Source organism: Squalius cephalus, assembly GCF_949319135.1.
Source record: "Squalius cephalus genome assembly, chromosome: 6".
Lineage (NCBI taxonomy): Eukaryota > Metazoa > Chordata > Actinopteri > Cypriniformes > Leuciscidae > Squalius > Squalius cephalus.
The window spans coordinates 7,706,206-7,729,436 of NC_137127.1; the positions used below are offsets into that span (position 1 = coordinate 7,706,206).

Sequence of the window (23,231 nt, forward strand, 5' to 3'; positions counted from 1 at the left end):
ATTAGAATCTGATTCTGCAAAATTTTAGACAAGGGTTTGGACAAATTCTATAAAACAACAAAAATTTGATAATATTAAGAAGTCAGCATATAATATAGTAATAATAAACTATTTATATAGCATTTTAAAAGCTACATAAATTGTTTACAAAAGTTAAAAGAACATGAAGAGCTTGACAAAATATCAGGCAGACGTAATAAAACAAACAAAATACATGAAACACAAAAAGACTTTACAAAGTAATAAAAGCAAGTTTATTCAAATACATTTTAAGTGAGACTTCTATATCACATCTAAGCACCTGTCACCTTTTGTTCTATACATAGATCTTGGAACAGCCAACAATCCATAACAAGAAGATTTGAGACATCGAACTGTTTAATAAGAAGAACTGTTTTAAATGTTCCGCTAACCATGTAGTGCTTTATGTCAATAATAATATCTTCAAATCAATCCTAAAATGAATAGGGAGGTAATGAATTAGAATGATTATTAGAATTATTTCTGAAGTGTCATATGACATTGTAGACTGGAGTAATGATTACATTTTAAAATATATTAAAATAGAAAAACGTTATTTTATATTGTAATATTTCACAACGTAATGCCGAGTTCACACTGAACGATTTTCAAAGTAGTCGGGTCACTGTTCTTTTCATTCAGTTGCTGCTGTGTTCACACTGCTCGATGGATCGGCGACAGGGCGATTCACACTGCATGACTTTACAAAAGAAAGAATCGCCGACAACTTCTGTCTGGTCCGCAAACTACGTTTCACAACCAAACACGCGAGAAGTGAATTAGGAAATAACGCAAGATCACAAGTGCGTGAGACTGAAATTGTTATTAAAAACGATAGCCTGCAAGAAGTTTTGCGATCCAAATTGTCTGTGTGCTGATTTGCAGCGAAAAGGAGAGAAAAAACTGATTATGCAGGAGGAAATGGTTGGGGAGACGAGGGGAGCAAAGATTGTGTGTTCTGCAAAGAGAGTTGGGGGTAAATGAATAATTGTGCAATGTGCTGCTGTTGCTGCTGGTCAAGCAAATGTTTGTGCTTTGTTTCTGTGTAATATAATTGTAAATATATCTATTAAAATACTGATATTCTGGTCTGTAACTCCTCCCTGAATATGCCGCTGTCCTGTTTCTTGCTCTCTCATTGGCTGTAGGTAATCGCCGATGTAGTTTTCAGTCAGAACACATTCACACTGCAGGATTTTGAATCAGCAACAGGTCCAGATATTTAGCATGCCAAATATCTCACGGGCGTCAGCGACTCATCAGCGATTCTCTCAGATCGCATCTTTGATAATTCACACTGTGTGATTGTCACTCACATTGAGCACCAATTTGCCTATGATTTCGGGCATTTGTCAACAATCTCACAAAACCTGTCGGCGAGCGAAAATCAGGCCTAAAATCGTTCAGTGTGAACTCGGCATTACAGTTTATTTTTGCTGTACTTTTAATTTTTAAAAAGTCATTGCATTAGAGACTTAACATAAAAATTTGAAATAGGTGCTTGATTTTTAAAAAATATGTTTTGTCATATATTCGGTCCTCGGACATTGTAGTATGAGAATAACGTTTGAATAATACATAACTAGCACAGCAACTGGTTGTAGCACTTCCAATTCAATTTAATTATTTAGCAAGAAAAAGATGCTCTGTTGCTGCCTGGGCATGACCCTGAGTGTCCCTTCAATCATAACTCATTTAACTAAATGAAATCAGTCAGACAAGAGCTGCCAAGTATTTTTAGCCTGTTTGCATGTTCTCTTAAATATTCTGTTGAAATGTGCAGACCCTTGTCCTCCTGTGCCCTTGTTGATGAAATGAACTATTTAAGTTCACAACCATTGCATTTTTATGAAAGGTATAATAAAGAAATATGCATTTGAGACTTGTAATATCTGACATGCTTTTGTTTGTGCGAATGCATTTAGTTTTTCCCCTGGAGTGCACTGAAAAATGCTTTGACACATTCTGGCAGGTCACTGTGATCTCTCTTTTTACCAGGCGAAAGCATGACGTAATGGCTTGGCAGCACACTCTAATCCCTCAATTGGAGATCAGTTGGATTTCTCCCAGTCGGAAAGCCCTATGTATGAAAGCTAGCAAGAGCCAAGCACAAAGCATGCGGCCCAGCAGGTGAGGTGAGAAAGGTAGCGAACACAGTGGCAGGTGTCATATGACAGTTCGTAATACACTCCGACAACAGTCTTCCGGAGCTCGCTGTCTCTCGTTCTCTCGCTCTCATCTCTCTCTCAGGTTCATGGGGTGATCTGTGTTTTTACATGGGGAAAGAAAGAGAGGGCTTTTTTGTTGTCTGGGTGAACTTTGGGATTTTGGCTCAGGCAGAGTTCAGCTGGGTGTTAGGTCAAGCCGCTTTCACTGCGTCTCGGTTTTGAAAGGCAGGTTCATATAACGCCAACTCATGGCTGGGTTGCGGAAATGCTAGATTAATGAAGTCGATTGTGGAGGACCCTTTGGCCTTGCAAAGCTGGTGGCCCTCTGAAATCTCAATGAGCCTACTGACACCCAAAACAAGACCCTTTTTTTGTGTGTGGGCATCAGGGGGGAGCAGAGTCATGCGGAGATTGATTCAGAACATTTTTATGTTACGAGCAGCTAAAGGAAAAAAAAAAAAACGAAGAGAGCCGATGAATAGAGATACTTTTTCATGCGATGAAGTCACTGAACTGAATCTAACCCTCAAAACCCCGGCTGTCTGAAGGACATTATCTGCTTCCTTTGATTCAAGAGGTTTTCAGTCCTGCCTGTTAGCAGCACTTTGTAACAAACAGCATTATTTACTCAGCTCCTGCCAGTGCTATTTGAAATGGGATGAATAACCTGCGTGCACTCTCCCATCCAGTATGCTTCCCTCCCAGGAACTCCAGCTAATCCTGTGAAACGGATTTAGTGCTGTTTTCTCACTGCCTGCCATTACACTACAATCACACTAAAACAAAAACAAAGGCTCGAGAAAAAGTGGTCATGAAAAACAGTGTGGCTACACTGAATATGAACAGCGAATGGCAAAGCTATTAGTTTAACTGCATTTCTCAGTGGTAAGCTGTTCACTAGTTTTAAAATGGCAGTTTTTAGTTGCAAAACTATCACACTGATAAAAATAATTCTGTGGTGGAGTAAATACTACAGAAAAAACAAAGGTAATTTCTACATAAGTTAGTTCAGGTAGAATTTCAAAAACAAAAGTAAATCTGATATTAGTTCTACTACTAAATTAAAGCTTGTAGATATTAAAGCGTAAATAACAACGTTATAAAATTAAGTAAAACCTACTCAACTTTCTGATACTGGTGTTCTCATCATTCACTGAGGCATGAATAATTAATAAGGTGCGTTGTTCACTGTTTTACAGCTGTATTTACACTGTTTTATCATTGTTTTTGTTGTTAGGCTTAGTAACTTGATGTTTTGTGACATCTGGTTCATTTTCTACTCAAAATGACACGTTCATACTCAAAAATTTGAATGTTACTGTTATTGTGTATTGTGTACCAAGTATTGCGATCTCTGTGTTCGGGTGGGTACCTCATTACTTCTGTTATTTAGATGTGTTATATCTACACAATATCTACTGTATTATTTACTTAAAGCATACACTGTAAAAGCATGGCTTAATTCAGTGTTATGTTGTTTGAGTAAAATGCACTTGAAACAGAGTAGTGCAAAGTAAACTTCAAGCAACCAAACTTTAAGGGCAAGGTTAAACTTTCTTATTTTCTTTGTTAATTTTACTCAATTCCATATGCTTGCAAAAACTTAAAATTAAGTAAATTTGATTTATTGTTTTTTTCAGTGTAGCTATGTTTCAACTGTATTTCTTCTGATATGCCTATTTTCTGTCGTCTGTTTAGAATCAGAACTAGTAGAAACTATTTTTTTTTATAAAGCAGCTACCTGCTTACCTGTAATTGACATACACTGTCATACATGGACATGAATGACTATGAAGATTTACTCTTGATTCAGCTTAATGTGTGTGCAAGTGGAGCAGACCATGTGAAATGAAGCCCAGTTCTGGGTCTGGACTGGATTGATTATGTCTAGGCCGAATTGGATGCATGTTATTGCAGTGGCCATATGCTTTCCTGGCTTCTTGCATGGTACTGTAAATGTGGATTTGTCAGCCTAAGAGGAGGGTTATTATTTGTTTTAATTTCATTTCATTATTTGTGACATGAAAATGCACCCCAGTGCATTCATTAAAGACCCACACAGGTACACACATGCTTATGCTTGCCACATGCACACACACACAAAGAAGAGAGGGCATGATAACAGCTGTCTTTTATTCTGTGCCGAACAGGATCTAACACCACAGGAGTGAATCTGGGTCAGAATACTTGGGAGACATGAATATCAAATGGAGTTCTGAAACTGGTGAATTAATATGTCTTTCACTGGTGACATTTTCTGCTGGCATATGGCAGCAAGCTCATGGGAGAGCAGGGGCTTTTTGATGAATATTTTTGAGTCCAAAACTAAAGGACGGTTCTGGGCATATGTCGCCGTCTGTTTTTGCCTTGTGAAATGATAATGCAGCAGTCGCGCTTCATCTGGATGGAGCGATGCTGAGGAAACGGTCCAACCAGTCATTAACCCTTGTTGTGCAAAAGAGATGGAGCGCATAGAGACTTTTGACAGTCTGTGTCTATTTTGTTTATTTTTTTATATATAAAGATCTCACTCGGATATTTCTAGTCTCACATTGCCAGACCTTTACTAAACAGCATGAGGTCTGTTCCACAAGAACCGCCCACTTAGACAGGAAGAGACCATCTGACATATAAAGGGACCAACCAGGGTTTTTTTGCTTTTATGTGTCCGGTTTATCTGAAATGCACTACCGTTCAAAAGTGTTGCGTCAGTAAGAAGTTATTAATGCTGCAAGATACATTAAATTGATCAAAAGTGACAGTAAATTAACAAAAAATTTGATCTCAAATAAATGCTGTTCTTTTGAACTCAAGGAATCCTGAAATAAAATGCATCATTGCGATTACAAAAATATTACTATTTTCTTCTGTGATAATAGGAAATGTTTCTTGAACATCAAATCTGCATATTAGATTGATTTCTGAAGGATCATGTGACACTGAAGACTGCCATACAGGAATATATCACATTTTAAAATATAGTAAAATAGAAAACAGTTCATTTAAATTGTAATATTATTTCACAATTTTACTGTTTTTACTCTATTTATGATCAAATAAAAGCAGCCTAGTTTGGTTACTGAGTTGGTTATGCCTCACAGGAAGCTAAATTTATATATATATATATATTGGAATTTGACATTTGTCTATCTGTAAAGCCTATAAAACCTTCTTAAACATCTGTGTAAATGACATATTTAAAAGGTTTTGTATTTGGGTCATTTAAATTTTGTCTTGACTAACCATCCTTTTTAGTTATAAATTACACTTGAAGTATTACAGTTAAAAAAATTCGTTGAATTTCAGGTCATTTTAATTCTACTCGCTGCCTCAGTTCAAATTCAATTCAAATTCAAAATGAATGGAAATTTCTCAGTTTAATTCTGAATAATGCACAAGTTTTAGACGAACAGATATTTTGATTAAAAATGTCATTGAAATTAATTGCTAGTTCTTGAGTGTTTATTAAGTGATTTGTGAATCCAGAAAATGATTTATTATATATTTTCTACTGACTGGCTGATGAAAATGATGCATGCCCTCACTGACGGAAGTTGCAACCAATAGTTTTAGTGTTTGCCAGACCGAGAAAGTGTTTTCCAGTTTTGTGAGCAAAATGCGACTGTAGACTCACCGTAGTGGAATCGTTTGAGGCTGAGACTAATAGTTAAGTTGATGACCACAAACCCCTTGGTGCTTTGCGGTCAGTTGCACTGCAAGGCTGATACCTGACATTTCGAGCGTCATCTCAAAGTAATGTAATTTGTTTATCAGACTTGGATCGAAGAGGTCGGGGCAAACTCTCAAGCACCTTTAGCTGAGGCGGACTGATATTGCTATAGACAGTACAACAGTGTGGTATTCAGCAATCTCTGCATGAGAATCAAAATTAAAAAAAGGCTAAAGTCAAAAATTAATTATCCATCTGAAACCAATGTAGTGGAAAATGTAATTTATAGCACAATTATGGAAATAACGTGCTTAAATGAAGTATATAACACGCACATACACATTGTGATTAAGTCAATATATTAGCACTCATCTAGCTAATGTTTTTCAGCTATTGAATGTAGTAGCACTTGTGCGGCTTGTACTGTTTTCAATTAAATCAGAATTTCATAAAGCAGTGTTTTTTTACACTCGTAACAGGTGGCGGTCTCTGAAATTTCAAGTTGTTATCGGTTTTTAGTTGTTTCAATGATTCAACCTTAACTTTCTATGAGATATACATGGCCGTTTTTTTAAAGTCTTGACAAGTGCTTGCGTCTTTGTGCACAAGTGTCTGCGTCTGCTGAAGACAGCGGAGTAAAGCTCCAGCAGAACACACACACACACACACACCTATTCTCTTTCTGGTACCCCCCACCCCCGCTCTCAGAAGCCCTACAGCACACAGAAGTGCTTTATACCAAACTCAAGTCACCCTTCTCCCTGCTCTCGCTCCATTGGGAACACTTCTCTCTTAGCACACTCATTGGCATGCTAAAGAACTCTGATATTTTTGTCTGACATATTAAAGAAGGAATTAAGCAGAGCTATTGAAGGGCTTATGTCCTAAGCATTTTACTTTTTCATGGCTCTTATTTGAAAGCCAGCCAAGTAGATGAGTAGAAAAGATGGGGAGGGAAGCGAACAGAGAGGGAGCTTATTGACAGCACTGTGGCCAGTCTCTCTGAGGGACAGGCCGAAACAATGCGCTGACTGTTAGCCGAGACCCCGCGATACTGTAGTGCGCCGAGAAATAAGTGTCCTTTCTGTGCTTGTTTTTTCTCTCTCTCTCCCAAGAAAGCTGTTACAATGAAACCAAGTCTAAAGCAGCAATTTGTAAGTCAAGAGCCTGGCAAAGTGGATTGTAATGGGGGGAGGAGGGAGGCTGAAGGAGATTGGCTCCTGGAACTGCCACCACTTGTTCCAGGGGCTTTGTTCAACAGAAGGGGAAACTAGTGCCCTACTGTCCTTCACAAGACCGCTAGTGTTCTCCCTGTTACCTCACTGGATATTTCTCACTTTATCAGACAATATGTGAAAGTCCACTCAAACATGAGCATTCTGTCATCATTTACTTACCCTCATGTCTGCATGGCAACCTGTATGACTTTCTATCTTCTGTGGAGTACAAAAACAAGTTTTTAAAACAACTTTTTTTGTCCATGTAATGAAAGTCCATTGGACCCCATTGACTTTCATTGTATGGACAAAACTACACTTTTTTGTGTTCCACAAAAGAAAGTAAGTCATATAGCAAACAAAACAAGTATAATTTTTATGTATTATGGATTAGGATTATTATTAAAAGAAGTCAGCTGTTATTCGTCTGGCGCAATTAACTTACATTTCTGACCATGGCAGCAGTAATTCATCAAATGATGGAGAAGAGCATTATAAGTTGTTGGGTCACTTTTACCTTTTTTATGGAGAGGATTCAGGTGGGTCAGTGGTGCTATAAGTATAAACTGAAAAAAAATTATTTGAGTTATTCGTGCCCCTCACACCTCTTTCCTTTATGGGTCAGATAGAAAGGAGACTGGGATCAATTTAAAAGTTAAAGGGACACTTCACCCATTTGCATTAAGCTTTGTATCGTTAGAAACCCGGTAATATTTTTGAGTGGTCGTGCATTATTCCCTCATTTTCCCCTGAGATGGGCCTGTGCTCTCACTGTGCGCCTACGGACACAGAGATAGAGTCCGTCTGTTGCAAAGTTTTTCAAAGATGCCAATTTCTCCTGGACGAAATCTCTGAATCAGACGAGGACATGGACGTTAGTGTTGTGAAAATTAGTGGGAGTGGCTTGTGGAGCTGTGCAATATGGTGCATTGTGGGAGTTGTTGTCTTCCATACAAATGCGCCCTAAAGTTACTTTCTGTCTTTCCTCGATCAAGAAGGCACCAAATTTGAAATTTATGTTACATTTTGACTACGTATATGACCCACTTTCAATAAAGATTAATGTTCCCACAGGTGAAATGCTCCTTTAAGAACAATATAAATGCATACAAAATAAAGTATCACTGTCCCAAAATTTTATTTTATTTTACTACATTTTATTTTACCACATTTTTATAACTACAATGGATGTACTTTAATGAAAAAAAAATAAAATAAAATAAATATATATATATATATATATATATATATATATATATATATATATATATATATATATATATATATTGAAGTATGTATATATATGTATGTTTATATGTATATGTATGTGTGTTTTTTTTTTTTTTTTCGTTTTTTTTCTCGCATTACAGTAGATCCTGTGTAGTTACAGAATGTGTTGTTTTTATGGGGTGTCCTGGTTGAGTAATAAACCCTTGGCCTGAAATTTTGCTCTGGATACATCAAAAGCATCTCCATTGATGGCCATTTAAAATACATTTTTGCAAGCCATTATATTGCATTATATCATAGTCCATTTTTTTTCCAGTGCTTGATTTTTATTATTATTATTATTATTATTATTATTATTATTATTTAAAAAATTGGCTTTGAGCGGATGAACAATTTCCAACCACCATAACATGAGGATCTGTTCCTAATACAAGCAGGCTGTACTGGTGTGTAAGCAGTGCAGACTCCCAGTAGCAGGGTGATAAATCCAGTGGACTGTTCAGCAGCCAGGGAACATTACAGCGTTCAAGAGATGGCTTGCCCTGCTCTTTAGGCGGCCGTTTATGACAGAGTCCCCAACCACAATTATAGGAGCCTTGGGCTGCTACCGGAAACAAACCCACTGACACGTTGACAAAAATCCCTGCCCCGTGTTTATATGCCGTTTTGCAAAGAAATCGGAAAAGCTAATCATGTATGGAGGCTGGGGTTAAAAAGCAATGTAACAGTCTATTAACTTTAATATAGATATGTGGAATAAGCATATGCTGAGGCCCATTAGCATAAATCTTGGTTACACACGAGCGGGCCGCCACAGCGCGGCACGGGCACACTTTCTCTCAGTGGAGAGGTCTAATGACAAACACTCGGATGAAGTGAGCCAGCTCGCCGACTCCTCACTTGAGCTCTCAATTAGAGGCCCCACTGTTTAGCTCGCCCTTCCATGCATACCGCTCGCTCCCTCTCAGAGACACTTCTGAGCAGTAAGGAACAAATAGCGGAGTTAAAAAAACATTGTGATAATGTTGTTATTTATAAATAATGCTGTGGTCGGCAAGTTTTTAGAAGGGTAGAGTACACTACAAGAAAAACGTAATAAAATATGATTACTAGGGAAAGATTATGCTGTAACACTTTTCAAAAGGTTAAATTCATTATCATTATTTACTGAATTAGATTTTTAGAACTGTGCTTTTACAGCATTATTAATCTAGGTTGAGGTTAATTTCTGCATGTCTGACGTTTTTTTTTTTTTTTACATTTTCAAGTTGCATAAAGAACAACAACTATTATTATTGTTGTTTTGAAACTTTTTGTAAAGTGCTGCAGAATACTCAGTATAAACTCATTTTCTTCTTTGCCTTCTTTATCATAATCTGTTGTTTCGCTTTATTTGTTATAAATCACAGACATTTTCGGGAAGGTCTGACAGCACACATGGAATTTTATGAGGAAAAACAGACAATAGCTAACAAGTAATTGAGACAAAAAGGTTTGTCAGAGGAAAGAAGGCTTGGGTGTAGGAAAAAGGAACACTTTCCATTTTGTTTGATTCATCATCAAAGAGGACTGAAAGGATGCTGAAACAAGAGAGATATTCCTGACTCGACTTTTTGTAGTCCCTCACTACAAAACTCAGTTCTTAGTGTTTGATGTTTTACTGAGAGAGACTTTCAAAAGAACAGATGTGCTTAGAACTTCCAGGAAAAAAAGGAAATAGGGAGAGAGGGAGGACACAGGAAAGAAGATTAATCATGTTGTGTGTATGCCTTTTTTTCATTGTTTACATTCAAAAACAATAGTTTGTTTTCTTCTTCGTCTTATTGTTGTCATAGTTTGCTATTGTCATCATTGCTTCAACTTTTATTGTTCGGTTAGGGTTATGGTTAGGTTGTAGTGTTGTTTTTCAAAACATGTCTGTTTGTTTTTATTAAAACTGAAGTGTGTAATATTTTCAATCTCAAAATGGTTTTTCATATCCCAGCTTGCTTGTCGGCATGCACAGATTTATAAGTAAATTAAAAATAAAATACTTACAAATAAAATATATATTTTTCAATTTTACAAGTGAATTTAGGCATCACAACATTATAATATATAGTAAGAAAATGTATATTAATTTTGAGATGTTTAACACATTTAACACGGTTATTGAATTATTGTTTTTAAAGATTAATGTTAAGTGAACGTTAGGTTACCGCATATATAATATAGATGTGAAATAGGGGAAAGAAACATGCACAATTAAATAACCTTTATCAAGTGATACTGATTAAAGGACAAGTTCGGTATTTTACACTTAAAGCCCTGTTTTCAGATCGTTTCTGATGAAATAGAACGGTTAAGATTGAAATTTGGACACATGCTGCTGGCCCGAGAATTTTCGGTTTCTGTGGTAGCACCCCCCCACCTCCACAATGGTTGCATAGGTGCACTGGAACAATCCTTCCTAAAATGCATTAAACTTTCGTTTACAAAGACGTGAAACTCACCGAGTGGTCAGGGGTGTTCACTGATATGCTCACACAAAAATCGCTGCAAAAGATGCTTTCCAACAGGTTTTATCGTAGTTTTTGTCCAACTCCATTGACTTGTATTGGATGTGCTGTGAGGTACGGTATTACTCCGCCACCAACTGGGCTGGAGTGTCTATTATTCAAGCTCTCAACGGAAGAATGTACGGGTGTGAGGCGTTTGGAAAAATAGGTCCACAGTTTTACAACGAATGGTAAAACACCTGTTGGAAAGCATATTTTGCAGCGATTTTTGTGTGAGCATATCAGTGAACACCCCTGACCACTCGGTGAGTTTCACGTCTTTGTAAACGAAAGTTTAATGCGTTTTAGGAAGGATTGTTCCAGTGCACCTATGCAGCCATTGTGGAGGTGTGTGTGTGGGGGGGGTGCTACCACAGAAACCGAAAATTCTCGGGCCAGCAGCATGTGTCCAAATTTCAATCTTTTACCCGTTCTATTTCATCAGAAACAATCTGAAAACAGGGCTTTAAGTGTAAAATACAGAACTTGTCCTTTAATGTTAAAAATACTAATATCAGTCGATAACCGATATGGATCCGATGTATTATGCATTATTAAATATAGCTGCAAGCAGCAATTAAAGGGCCAAACACCAAAAAGGCATAATGAGCCATGCAAGCATGGCTGGGAGCTTCAGAGCAACTGCAACAATGAGTAATTAAAGACGTTTTAGATTAATTTAGTCAAAATGGCTGAAAAATCACAAATAATAATAATAATCACTTGTATTGCTTATGACCTTTGACTAATAGGTGGCGCTGTTACCAAATTGTTAATGTGTGGTCAGAGTGAGGAGACATTTTCTAAGAAATTCAAAATTCTGGACAATACATTCGACTGAATTTGAGAACTTTTATTATAAATTTTGACCAGAAGGTGATGCTGTTCAGAAAGTTTGAGTACCTACAGGACATGATGATACATACCAAGTTTCATAACATACTCTGTGTGCATAAAATAAGTTATAAGCAAAATTTGCCGTTTTTAATATCTCCTGACCAGTAGGTGGTGCTGTGCTGAAACACTGCATGTAGCCTCAGGTCATGCTTGGGATGATGTGTACCATAATTTGTCTCAATATGCTAAAGCGTTGTAGAGATATAGCCTTGCATCCATTTTGGAGCTCCTCTTCAAAATAGTTCTCACGTAATTCAAAAATGTTTGGGTTTATCAAAAAGCATTTAATAACTTTATGCCAGCATGTTCTGAAGCTGATTTGAGCTCATTTTGGTGAAAATCGGACAAACAGTCTAGGAGAAGTTTGAAAAAGTAGTTTTTTTGGAAAATTGAAAATGACGAAATTTTTTTGTGACAGAAAATTACGTTACTGTTCAAAAATTATCAGTATAAACGTAAGTGCAAATTTGGACTGTTGGTGGAGCTAGAGGTATTGAGTTAGAGAGTCCAAAATTGTTCTGGTTAATATTCAGACTGTCCTCATTTCATAATTTTCCCGCAAACGGTTGTATGGGCTTCCATAGACTTCAAGAGCAGAAGAAGAATAAAAACAAACGGATACAATAGGTACTTTCTAGTTGCGTTGTCGAGTAGAGCTTGACTTTCTTTGCCCTTGACATAGGCTCACTTAATAACACCACTGCTTCCTCTCATTGTTGTCTGCTGTCACCCTCACATCCTGTCAGATGTCACAGGGTCTGAACGTAAAAAGCCCTCCTGTGTATCTCTCATTCTGCTCTCTCTTTTCGCTTAAAGACTAACCAGCAGACATTTGCATGCTGCCACATTATAGCATCCTATCTGTCTGTTCCCGCAGCAGTCCGCATGTCTGTGAAATTGCCACGCTGCGTATCTGTCGCATAAGCATCGTACACGGATCACATCGCCATAGAAATAACAGCATTGTAAAAGTCATAAATCACATGATGGAATAGCCAAAACTCAATTGAGTCGGAAACCATTGTGGCGTCTTCGGGGGCTAATTGGATTGGTGTTTAGCAAGACCCCGGGAGGAGGCTGGCCTAGCGTTCATGCATAAAATTGTCTTTGTTTCTCTCCGTCGGCCGCACTTTTACTTCTCCCTCATTGCATCTCAGCCACCTCCGCCAATACTACACTGCACTGGGAGGCGTATTAGCACACCTTTGTGCCAACGCGGGAGGAGAGGGCGGGGGGACGGCAAAGAAAAAACAGAAATGATCTGGTATTAAATTTCAATAACACATTTCCCCCATCCCTCCAGAGTACAAGCAATCAAGGGTTAAATTGGATCTGTAACGTATGCTTGGTGACCCACAAATCGCTTCCCCATCAAACAGACTCATTACGAGCCGGCAAGCAGATGAGTGTTTGTGCGCCCCTGCCTCTGAGCGGCAGGGATTGTGTGTATTACTACTAACACGGCCGAGGTATTTAAATTTTGATTTTTTCGTAATGGGTTTTGACATGTTTCATTTCCTCCGGGGGAAGCGCCAGAGACCGCTGAAAGTAAATGTTGCTAAAAAGTCATCAAGGCAGAATATTAAAATGCCATCAAATAAGAATTTCGCTAATGTGATGGGGCCGGGGCCGCTGCAGGTACGTCACGCCGGGGTCAAAGGGGTCCTGGTTCTGGGAGAAACACTATTTGTTCCCCTTGGCTGCCTTTTTTCTGGCCTCTTAAATAAATTATTAAAGGACTTATATCTCTCGCCCTCAGCCTGCCACTTGGGCCTCTCAAAGTTCAGCCACACCATTTGAAATGAAAAACAGGCGAAAAAGGCTGAGTGATCTGATGGACACACTGCTGTAGAACCGCAGCCTATTTCCTTTCATGAACCAGGGGAGTATTGCGTTTAAAAACTGACTCAAAAACGCCTAGGTGCTGTCTCCACATGTCGCTTTCTTGTTTTGTTCTACCGAGGGGTAATTTACCTGAACATAAACGCAAGCAAGTGGATCTCTCTTTAAACGCGCCATATTCACTCCCAACTCCCACACAACTCTGTTTGGAATGAATACCGTAGCATAAGGCATCTTATACATGATCATTTTGAGCTGATAATTACACATTTTGGGAGTCTGGCAGGATTGGACATTCACGTCTGGGTGTTGTGACAGCATGATTATTGGAAACACTTTCTGCCTCAGCGACTAAATTAAAACATTTGTCTGCTATGGATCCCCTAGTGCAGAAGACAAAAAATTAAAAGGCAGCACAATATACGTTGCGTGCCTTTTGAATATAATCCGTTTCTTAAATAGTCCCGTTTCTCTTTCTCGCCATGTTCCCTCTATTGTTTTCTGTATTCCTCGGGTATTCCTTTTGAGCCCATTACCAGCCTGACAACCCACCAGCTGTCACTAATTGCCCACTAATGGGCTGCGGTGGTGTGATGGTTTCTCTGCGAGGGGCGTTCCAATTCTGTACTGGAGGTCCTTCTGGCTTGCCAAATCAAAGGGGACGTACTTAAAAGGCATGTCATGCTCTTCCCCTTAAAATCCAAATAAATCGTCAAACAGAAAGAAGCATCTCCACACTTGTGTATTCATTTGTTTCGGTGTATTTCTTTAATTTTCTTTTTTTAAACCACTTCGGGTGTTGCTGCTTGGCTGCGCTACACTGTAAAAAAAGTTTTTCAAAATTGTCAATAAAACAAGAAAATACTACTTCAGTCTTTCTACTTCAAAATTTCAGGTTTAATTCAATGTTACTTGCCGTTTCTTTGTAATTAATTGTAAAGTTTACTAGCAATTTCTGAATGAAAATTTTCTCCAGTGTACCTTTCCTCTCAACGCTTATGCTGATATGTGGAATCACGCGTGGTATTTGTAATCTTTGCGGTTGAGATTTTAGCAGGAGACAAGCGGGGCACGTGTCTGCCCTCTGCGTCAGCCAGCCTGCTAATAGATGTGAGAAGGTCATCTGGCATTAGCGGCAGAAGTACGTTAGCATTTGCGCCGAGCGTCTCTCGCCAGACTCTGTGCATGTTTGAAGGCGCTTGGACAAGCAGGCCCTTTCACAGTGATGAATGGCTTTTTTCAAGCGTTCTGCTCCCTAGTTATGAGAAGGGTGACCTGGTCATTGGACGACTTTATGAAGCTATAAAAAATGTATGTCAGTCTCCAGTCTCTAATGCCATCCCCAAACAGAGGAGGAGGAGGGAGCGGAGAGGGGGAGCCGGAATGGTAAAAAGGCCATTTACCGGCGCTCTAAATAGCTCTCTGACTGCCCTTCTCCACTTATCTGACAATGTCCTTGTCGTCAAGACAATTTCTTATTCTGTTTTTTCTTCCCCCTCTCTCTGTTTTTACTCTTTTATAGGACATATTTGAATCGATGGCAGACGGGCCCTCTAAACCCACTCCAACTTCCGTCTTTCTCTCAGCACACTTGGGATCCGCAGCCTAATACACCCCAGACTAAATCTGCTGATATTCTTGCAGTATTTGAAGCATGGGTGGAATACTTACTGGCTGTATAATGAGCAGGTGAGAGCGTCTTTATTTACAGGAATCGCTGGAGACGCCACATAGTGTGAATGCATTAACTGTTTTTACCTGCAAAGTGATTTATGATATACAGGGGTGTAACAATACACTCATGTCATGATTCGGTTCGATACACGATACTGATCTCTCAATACGATACTCTTATGATACTTTAATCAAAACCAAAATAAAGAGTTAAGAGTTTTTAATATGATCACTTATAAATACATATGATAAACGGTTAACAAAAAGTATTGTTCATTAAAATGCTAAATTTGCTATTACATTAGGGGTGGACTTGAATAGGTTTGGACTTTGTCCTTCTCCCCCATGCACAGGGCAATGGTGGCACCAGAATAGAAATATTAAAGATTCTGCTTAGCTAAAAATACTGACATATGCTTGCACATTGTCCCTGACTACATACATTTTAAATGTTCTATTAAATAATGTATTTAAAATAATAATAATAATAATTAATTAACATGGAAGCTAAAATAAGAATTTACTTTTTTTGTTTTGACATTATCATATTTGATGCTTTCATTTTGGGTTAACTATACACAATACATATTGTCTCTATTCACGATACATATTGTTGCATTGTTACACCCCTTTTTATATTGTTCTGAAAGGCCAGTTGAATTAGTAAGGCATCAGCGTTGACTAAACACTCATTTTATGAACGTAGAAGAGATGTAGCTTACTGTAACCTTAAGAGCATCGCAGGGCCACATCTGAAAGCCAAGATCAGGGATTTACTCACCAACAGTTTTCACCTCATTTCCATGTAGCATAGCAAAATCCCATTAATCACAAATGTCTTCTTTTTAATAAATATGCAAATTTATATTAGCCGATTGGTGTTACTCCTAATGTGTCATTAATAAAACATGAGCCTCTCTGCTCTCAGCCTGCCAATGTTTTGGAGAACAAACATTCAGGGATGGGGAGAAGATCCTGGAATGCTAATAGTCTGACTTGGATGCTGGAAAATCTATATATCCAAGAGGAGTCCTTTTTCATTTTTGGAGATGTTAAACACTATAACTAATACAAATCTCCTGATGATTTTCGCTTTAATTCAGTCTCGGTTCCCAGCACAGCATGCAACTTTAAATTGAAAAGTATGATCATTTATTTATGAAAGTAATTGGGTCATGATGTCTGACAAGTGCCTCCTTGCCTTTTTGAGACCTCTTAGGCCAAGAAGTGGATTACAGTCATGTTTTATTCACCGGGCTTGAGTCACATTATTGTAGTGGCTTATTATAGCTTCTTAACCTGCCGTGTGACCTGCACAGTCCCTGTACTAGACCACAGGCCTTGGGCTTGGTGGTCTTGTTAGCACACTTAAGGGTGGATTATTGCAGTTTTTAACAGTCAGGAAGGATGTTGGTCTTTGATAGACTCTAACCTCAAGGGTTTTTTAGCCAATTCAGAGGAATTAATCAATCATAAATTACTATTATGGATTTAGGCTTTACAGTACATGTGTAACCATAGAGCCTGTATTACATGATGGCAATATCTTGAAGTATATGAAAGTAGAAGGTTTTGTTTTGCATTTAAGAAATAATTATCACAGATTGCCCTTCCATTAGTTATTGCATATTCCCTTTTGACATTGATTACGTCATAAGTTATGATTGCATAATTTTAGAAGTCAACAAAGAGATTAGGAGAAAGTGACAGCCAGTGAGATGTCAAACATTGTTGATGTTTAGATTCAAAGAAAATCTGTGTGATGTATGACTTGACATGATTGCTTGTTACATTCAAGCTTTTTAAGTCTTAAAGAAAGGGTAGGTAATTTCGTAGAGGCTAGCAATAGCAAGCTAGCTTTGAAAGCATAAGATCCCACCCTCCCTTCAGAGTGCTCTCCAAAGCCACGCCTCCTTCAAAACACATGAATGCACACAGCCAGAGTCTCAACCTCATGTCTCAAAGAACATTACATTACAATAATAATGAATGTAAACAACTCATAGAGTTCTGACTTGTACCACCTGACTGCTGTAGATTCATTTCGGCTTTGCTAGTGTTAACATACACAAAAATCCGAGCCTGAGGACGTGAACAGCTCCAAGTACGAATGCCACGGGTTGTCATCTCGTAATCATGGTTATGACATGGCGTGAACGCAACATAAGCTTGTTGTTTTGGTTCAAGATGAACTGTAAAAGGTGGCTGCTGTTTGTTTATGGCGCACTGTGACTGTCTGTCTACAACTCTGTATAGCCTGTATAACTCGCTGATGACGTGTGAGGTCTACTTGAACAGGGTGCGTGGAGGTATGGAAATACATGTATCGGACCGAATGCAATGATTGGCCGAAATTTTTTTTGGTCTTAAAGGGATACTCCACTTTTTTCGGAAATATGCTCATTTTACAACTCCCCCAGAGTTAAACAGTTGAGTTTTACCGTTTTAGAATCCATTCAGCCGAACTCCGGGTCTGACGGTACCACTTTTAGCATAGCTTAGCATAGATCATTGATTCTGACGAGCCCAGTAGCATTTCTTTCAAAATGACCAAAGAGTTTCAATATTTTTCCTATTTAAAACTTGACTCTTCTGTAGTTAAACCGTGTACTAAGATCGACGGAAAATGAAAAGTTGCGATTTTCTAAGCCTATATGGCTAGGAACTACTCTCATTCCGGCGTAATAATCAAGGAACTGTGCGGCTGTACCATGGGTGCAGCAGGCGTAATGATAGGACGCAGCGCCTGAAAATAGGTCTAATAGGTTAGACAAACTTAGTCCCGGTCACGTTGGAAGAAGTTACCGAGCTGGGGACTATTTTCAGGCGCTGCGTCATATCATTACACCTGATGCACCCATGGTACAGCCGCACAGTTCCTTGATTATTACGCCGGAATGTGTAAAAATAATTTGAGATGTAGAAATATTCATGACTTTTTATAAAAAAAAGAGACAGATCTGCTATGTTACTTGTATGTACACTGTTGGACATTGATATTATTTGACAAAATGGACACTATTGAGAGTGTAAAAAGGGTGTTTAAGATGATATGCTATATTTGTAAAATGTTGACTAGGCCGAAAATGCCCATAGAAACACCCTACTATGATATGTTGATGTTCATTATAATGTCTTTTACATGGCTTGTCAAAAACAACACAAGGCTATTTTTCTTCAATAGTAGCGCACTTGTTGCCGTCAGACTATTTTAGACTCGCAACCCTCCGTATTGTGCATTTCCCCAAACGGATAAACGAAAGAGATTATTTCAGTATCAGCGGAGTTAAAAGCAAGTGAGATGCTGGGGCCAAATTGCCCGCCTCTGTCTCTTCATGTGCAATCAATCATGGAGCTCTCCTCGGTCACGCTGTTTTAAAAACAGCTGTAATCTGTGGTCATTGTCGCCAGAGTAGATTGTTTGGCAAACTATTACCATAACTGTCAGGCCAAATCAGAAAAATAATCTCATCACTCCGGACAGATGCAGTTCCCCTGCATTATTGATACGGTCATCTCAGAGAGAGAGAGAATTATAAAACATAGTTCTATTTACAAAGGGAGATTGGCTGGGTCCTTGAGAGTGAGTGAGAGGGACAGGTACTTCCAGGAAGTGAGATATAGGCAGTCCAGAAGGGAGCATGAAGGGAAGGAAAAACAAATTTCTTGGCTTCTTGGGGTCACCTCACCCCATGGGCTTGCTTCCTCCGTGAAAATGAATCACCCGGATACACCGGCTGAATACTCAAAGTGCTTTCCCTGCCTCTGAGGCCTTGACACTTAATATTAGATTTTACCCCCTTTTTTATTGCAAAATGGGGTGGCTGGGGTTGATCTCAGTAGCAAGGTAATCTCTGCATTTACTCTTGAAAGCAAAAAGCATGTTAGCATTCTTTTTCTGCAACTTTGTTTTTGTGGAAGTTTTTTCACATGAGAGTGTAAAGTGATTTGTCGACCATGAATAACACTAAATGCACTTTGCAAACCCATTGCATACAGTTACATATTAAAACTTAAAACTTATTTTCTAGGCGTCTTTCGTGTACGTTCTTTAAATCTCACCTGCTGACCCGTGCAGCCATGCTGAACCTTGGAAAGCCCTAAATTGCAGGTCTGCCGTTTGACCGGTTGCCAAACTTTGTGTTGTAAAAACATGTGTCCTTTGCTGGCACGGGACAAAATTTGGCAGGATAGCATACAGCGGCTTACAAGATCTAGCATATGGAAGGACAAATAGTCTCTCACCCAATGCATCAGGTCTGTGCCATCTTCCCTCACAAAAAAAACAAAAACATGATGGATGTTGGAAGATGAAGGCTGGGAAGGATCCAAGCAATACTTTCAGCCAATGGTTAGTAACAGCCGGGTTAGAGTTACAGCACCCTTGGCTTGAGAAGGGCTTGCCAGGAATATTCGTTGTCAACGTGTCTTGGTGTTTTTACAAAGGTATCCCAATGGCATATTCTCAATTCTCAATGGCTGACAATTAGCATGTTATGTGGTCGGAGATTGCTCAAAACTTTGATTTAGCCCTGATTGATTTAGCTGTGTTTTAGCCTGAGGCTTGCTTTTGAAATGACTATTTAGATATTAAAGCCAATGTTAACGATTCAATAAACCAGTGATTCACACTAAAATGAATAGAGAGCCACTTGCTTCTAAAATTAAATATTTTTAGTTGGAAAATTACAAAATGGCTCAATAAAGATTTAGTTTTTTAAGATTATTTTTGCCTGCCCTAAAACAAAAAATAATTTTTGTTACAACAAAAATTGGTTGTGAATGTTTATTATAATAGTTCTGAATTCTGAATCTGAAATTACCACAAAATGACCCGTGATCGTGAATGATTCAATGACTGTGTGAATCTGATTCGATCGATAACTTATGAGTGAGTTCATGTCTATTTTTTGTAATTGACTGACTCGTAGGAGTTGTTTGTTATAAATTGTAAATATTTTATTTTTATCCAAAATCGTAAATATTGCTTGTAGAAAACATTGGCGCACACTTTAAAAATGTTATTAACTAATGCCATCCTAGTCGCATGTATTTATGTCTGCTTTGTAATTTTAGTGTGTGTGAAGCAGGGGTTGTTTTTCTCCGTACTTGACTCTAGTACAAATTTTCTAATATTAAAATCTTACATTTTGAAATACCTTCAAGCACAAAAAGCAATATAAAGTATGTTTTCCTTTTTTTGAAAATAAATGTCATCTTTTCATTTTCTGCTGTCCTGTACCTGTGATTAATCCCATGAATTGCATCCTTATTTTAACATGATTAAGGCATTCACGTTAAAAAAAAGAAAGAAAACTTATTAGCAGTCTGTATTTTTCCCCTGACAAAGAGCCTTGCACAAAGAATGAAAGTAAATGCGCTGTGTCACAATTGATCATCCTTTAGGGGAAAAATAATGTCTGAATCAATTGAGGCTAAGATTGAGAAACATTTGCTCAGGACGCTGGGCAGACCTGGCAGTGGGACTTCAGGACCTGAGTGTGATAAATTTGTCCTTATTATCCCTATTGATGTTTAAATTTCTTCAGGGCTGTAAGTACACAGGCACCAGGCAGTGACAGAGGTATGGCGACCTCCTTCGATCCATAATTTACACCTGTTAGTGGACTCCCCTATCGTTTGTGAGTACACTCAGGCTTAAAGGTTAACAAAAGAGATGCTGGACCGGCTCTGCTGCCGAGGCAACGGATCAATGTCAAGTAAATAACCTTTTCTACCTTATTTCCCGAGCAGTATTGATCCGTTTTCCCCCCTCCCCGTTTTTCCTCTCCATTCAGCATTTTGTCATGTCTCCAGCCAACACGGGACACGCAACAGCAGTTTCCCGTTGGAAGTGCAAAGTGTCATCTCATGACAGTCCTATTTTGAATGATTTCTCTGTTATGGCATGTAAAGACGATCGTTTCTTGGATAGACAGTTCATGAATTATTCAGTTTTACAGATGAATAAACTGTTGAATTCCTATGTGGAAAAATAAAATGTAGAATAATTAACAGTACACTATACAACAAATGGACACACTTTAGTGTTTGTGGTACAATGAAACATTTACTCAGCAAGAAATTATTTATGAACAACATGCACTTAATTTGTAGTTATATTGTAGAAATGTTTGTAACTAAACATTGATCATTGTTAGTTTTATATTTAAGTGGGCATATATAAGTGCATATATAGTGTTTTGATAGAAATGTTGCCCATAAAACTGGTTACAAAACACTATGTATATAGTAAATACACTCTAGAGACTGAGTAATTTGACCAGATTTATATTTAGACTTACTTGCTTACAAGGACAGAAATGCAATAGCAGCATTAAACAAAATAAGATTCTGTAGACTTGGTTGAATAATCTTAAGATGGACAACCCGAGAGGCTGCAATTGATGCAATTGGCCAGTGTTTTGTTTGCCTCCGTTTTTCCCCACTAAAAGCACAGAGCCATAGCAAGAAAAGATGAAAGTTATTTTCTTCAAGTGAGAGCCAAAACCGAATGAGGTCAACCACAACTTAGAATGGAGAGACCCTCTCCACCTTTCCCCATTGCTGTAGTTAAGCATGTACTGCTCAGAGAGATTTGTAATCGTACAGTCCACTTGAGTCACGGCTCTCTTTCAAGACAAGAATTCTGAATGACCAAAACTAAGTCTTTTCCTGGGGGAAAAAAAGATTGATGGTTCTTTTAAAAATGTTTGAAAAGGCAGACCTAAAATAAATTCTTGAATTCAGGTGAATGTGGCCAAGTGGGAAAAATGTTATTCCAGATTGTCACTTGAAAAAGATTTTTGTGTGTGTGTTAAATGGATGATTAAATATGTAAGATCTATGAGTTTTAAAACATTGTCAAAATAAAGATCAGATTAATTTATTTTGTCTATTTCCAAGAGCATCGGTATCTCGGTTATTGGGAGTGTTTGCTTTGCATTCAGTAACATATAACATTTAAAAAGAGATTTCCCACAGCTGCATGTCAATTTCAAATTAACCTTAACAAACAAACTCCAGGATTATGTTGGGATTAACAACACCATTCTGCTATTGAGTGTGTGTAATGCTTTTTATTTCAGTTTGGATCTATTTAGTTTAGTGGCCAGGGTTCATTATTCAGGCTATAGTATTGGATTGAAGGACTGCGAGGCCTTGGTTGTCTCAATCTGTTCCCTAGTTCAGTGGTAGGTGCACTAGGGTTAGGGAACCAGATATTTTTATGGCAGATTTGAATACAAGGAATAATTAAAAAATTGTCTGTGTCTATCTGTTTCATTCATTAATTCATTCATTCATTCAGGCACATTTGCATGACTTTTATTTAATAAAGTAATTTTTTTTTTTTTTTTTTTTTTCTATTTTGTTATTTAAATTTTAAATTAGCTTTATTTCATATTTTATTTTAATTAGAAATAAGTTGTAAAAAAAATTATACAATAATATTATAAATGACTGTTTTAACGTGTGACCTTGTGATCAACGGTAATTGAGCAGTCGGTTTCCCAATATTTAGTCGATCAAGACCCTTACAAGTGCCCGAATTCTAGTGTTCACAATATACTGATTGACGTCAGGAGTGGAATGAGACACACCCTCTGGATTGTTTTGTCTAGCTGCTGTCCACTGAACTACTATTGATTTCCCCTGGCCTGTGCAGATCCCACTCCAACATGAGTGATTATCAAGCCTTTTCCTTGTGATGACACTGCACTTAGGTTCCATCAGCTCAGCTTCTCTTTGATGAATGTGCCCTGCGCTGCGACTCCCTCCCCCTGTGACATACACACTGGGCTGCGAGTGCTTGTTAGTCTGCGAGCTCTTGCTCTATGCGGTTACAATTCCACATCAAAGTGGTGGGTATACACTCTGTACTCGTGTATGCCCACCGCTAACCATGGATATACGTCCTGTGCAATTATTCATGAATGCTTATGTCGGCCATGCCGGTGTTTAGAAAGGAGCATGC

The 23,231-nt window shown here is 38.2% G+C and overlaps 1 protein-coding gene across 2 annotated transcripts in view; it reads left to right on the forward strand.

The window, feature by feature from the left end:
* nr2f2 (nuclear receptor subfamily 2, group F, member 2) overlaps positions 1-23,231 on the forward strand; it is a 278,032-nt gene that overhangs the window by 59,642 nt on the left and 195,159 nt on the right. For both annotated transcript variants that reach the window (XM_079875073.1, XM_079875074.1), the window contains exon 3: positions 15,105-15,271. The gene's annotated coding sequence lies outside the window, so the exon portion shown is untranslated. The remainder of the gene's footprint in view (positions 1-15,104; positions 15,272-23,231) is intronic.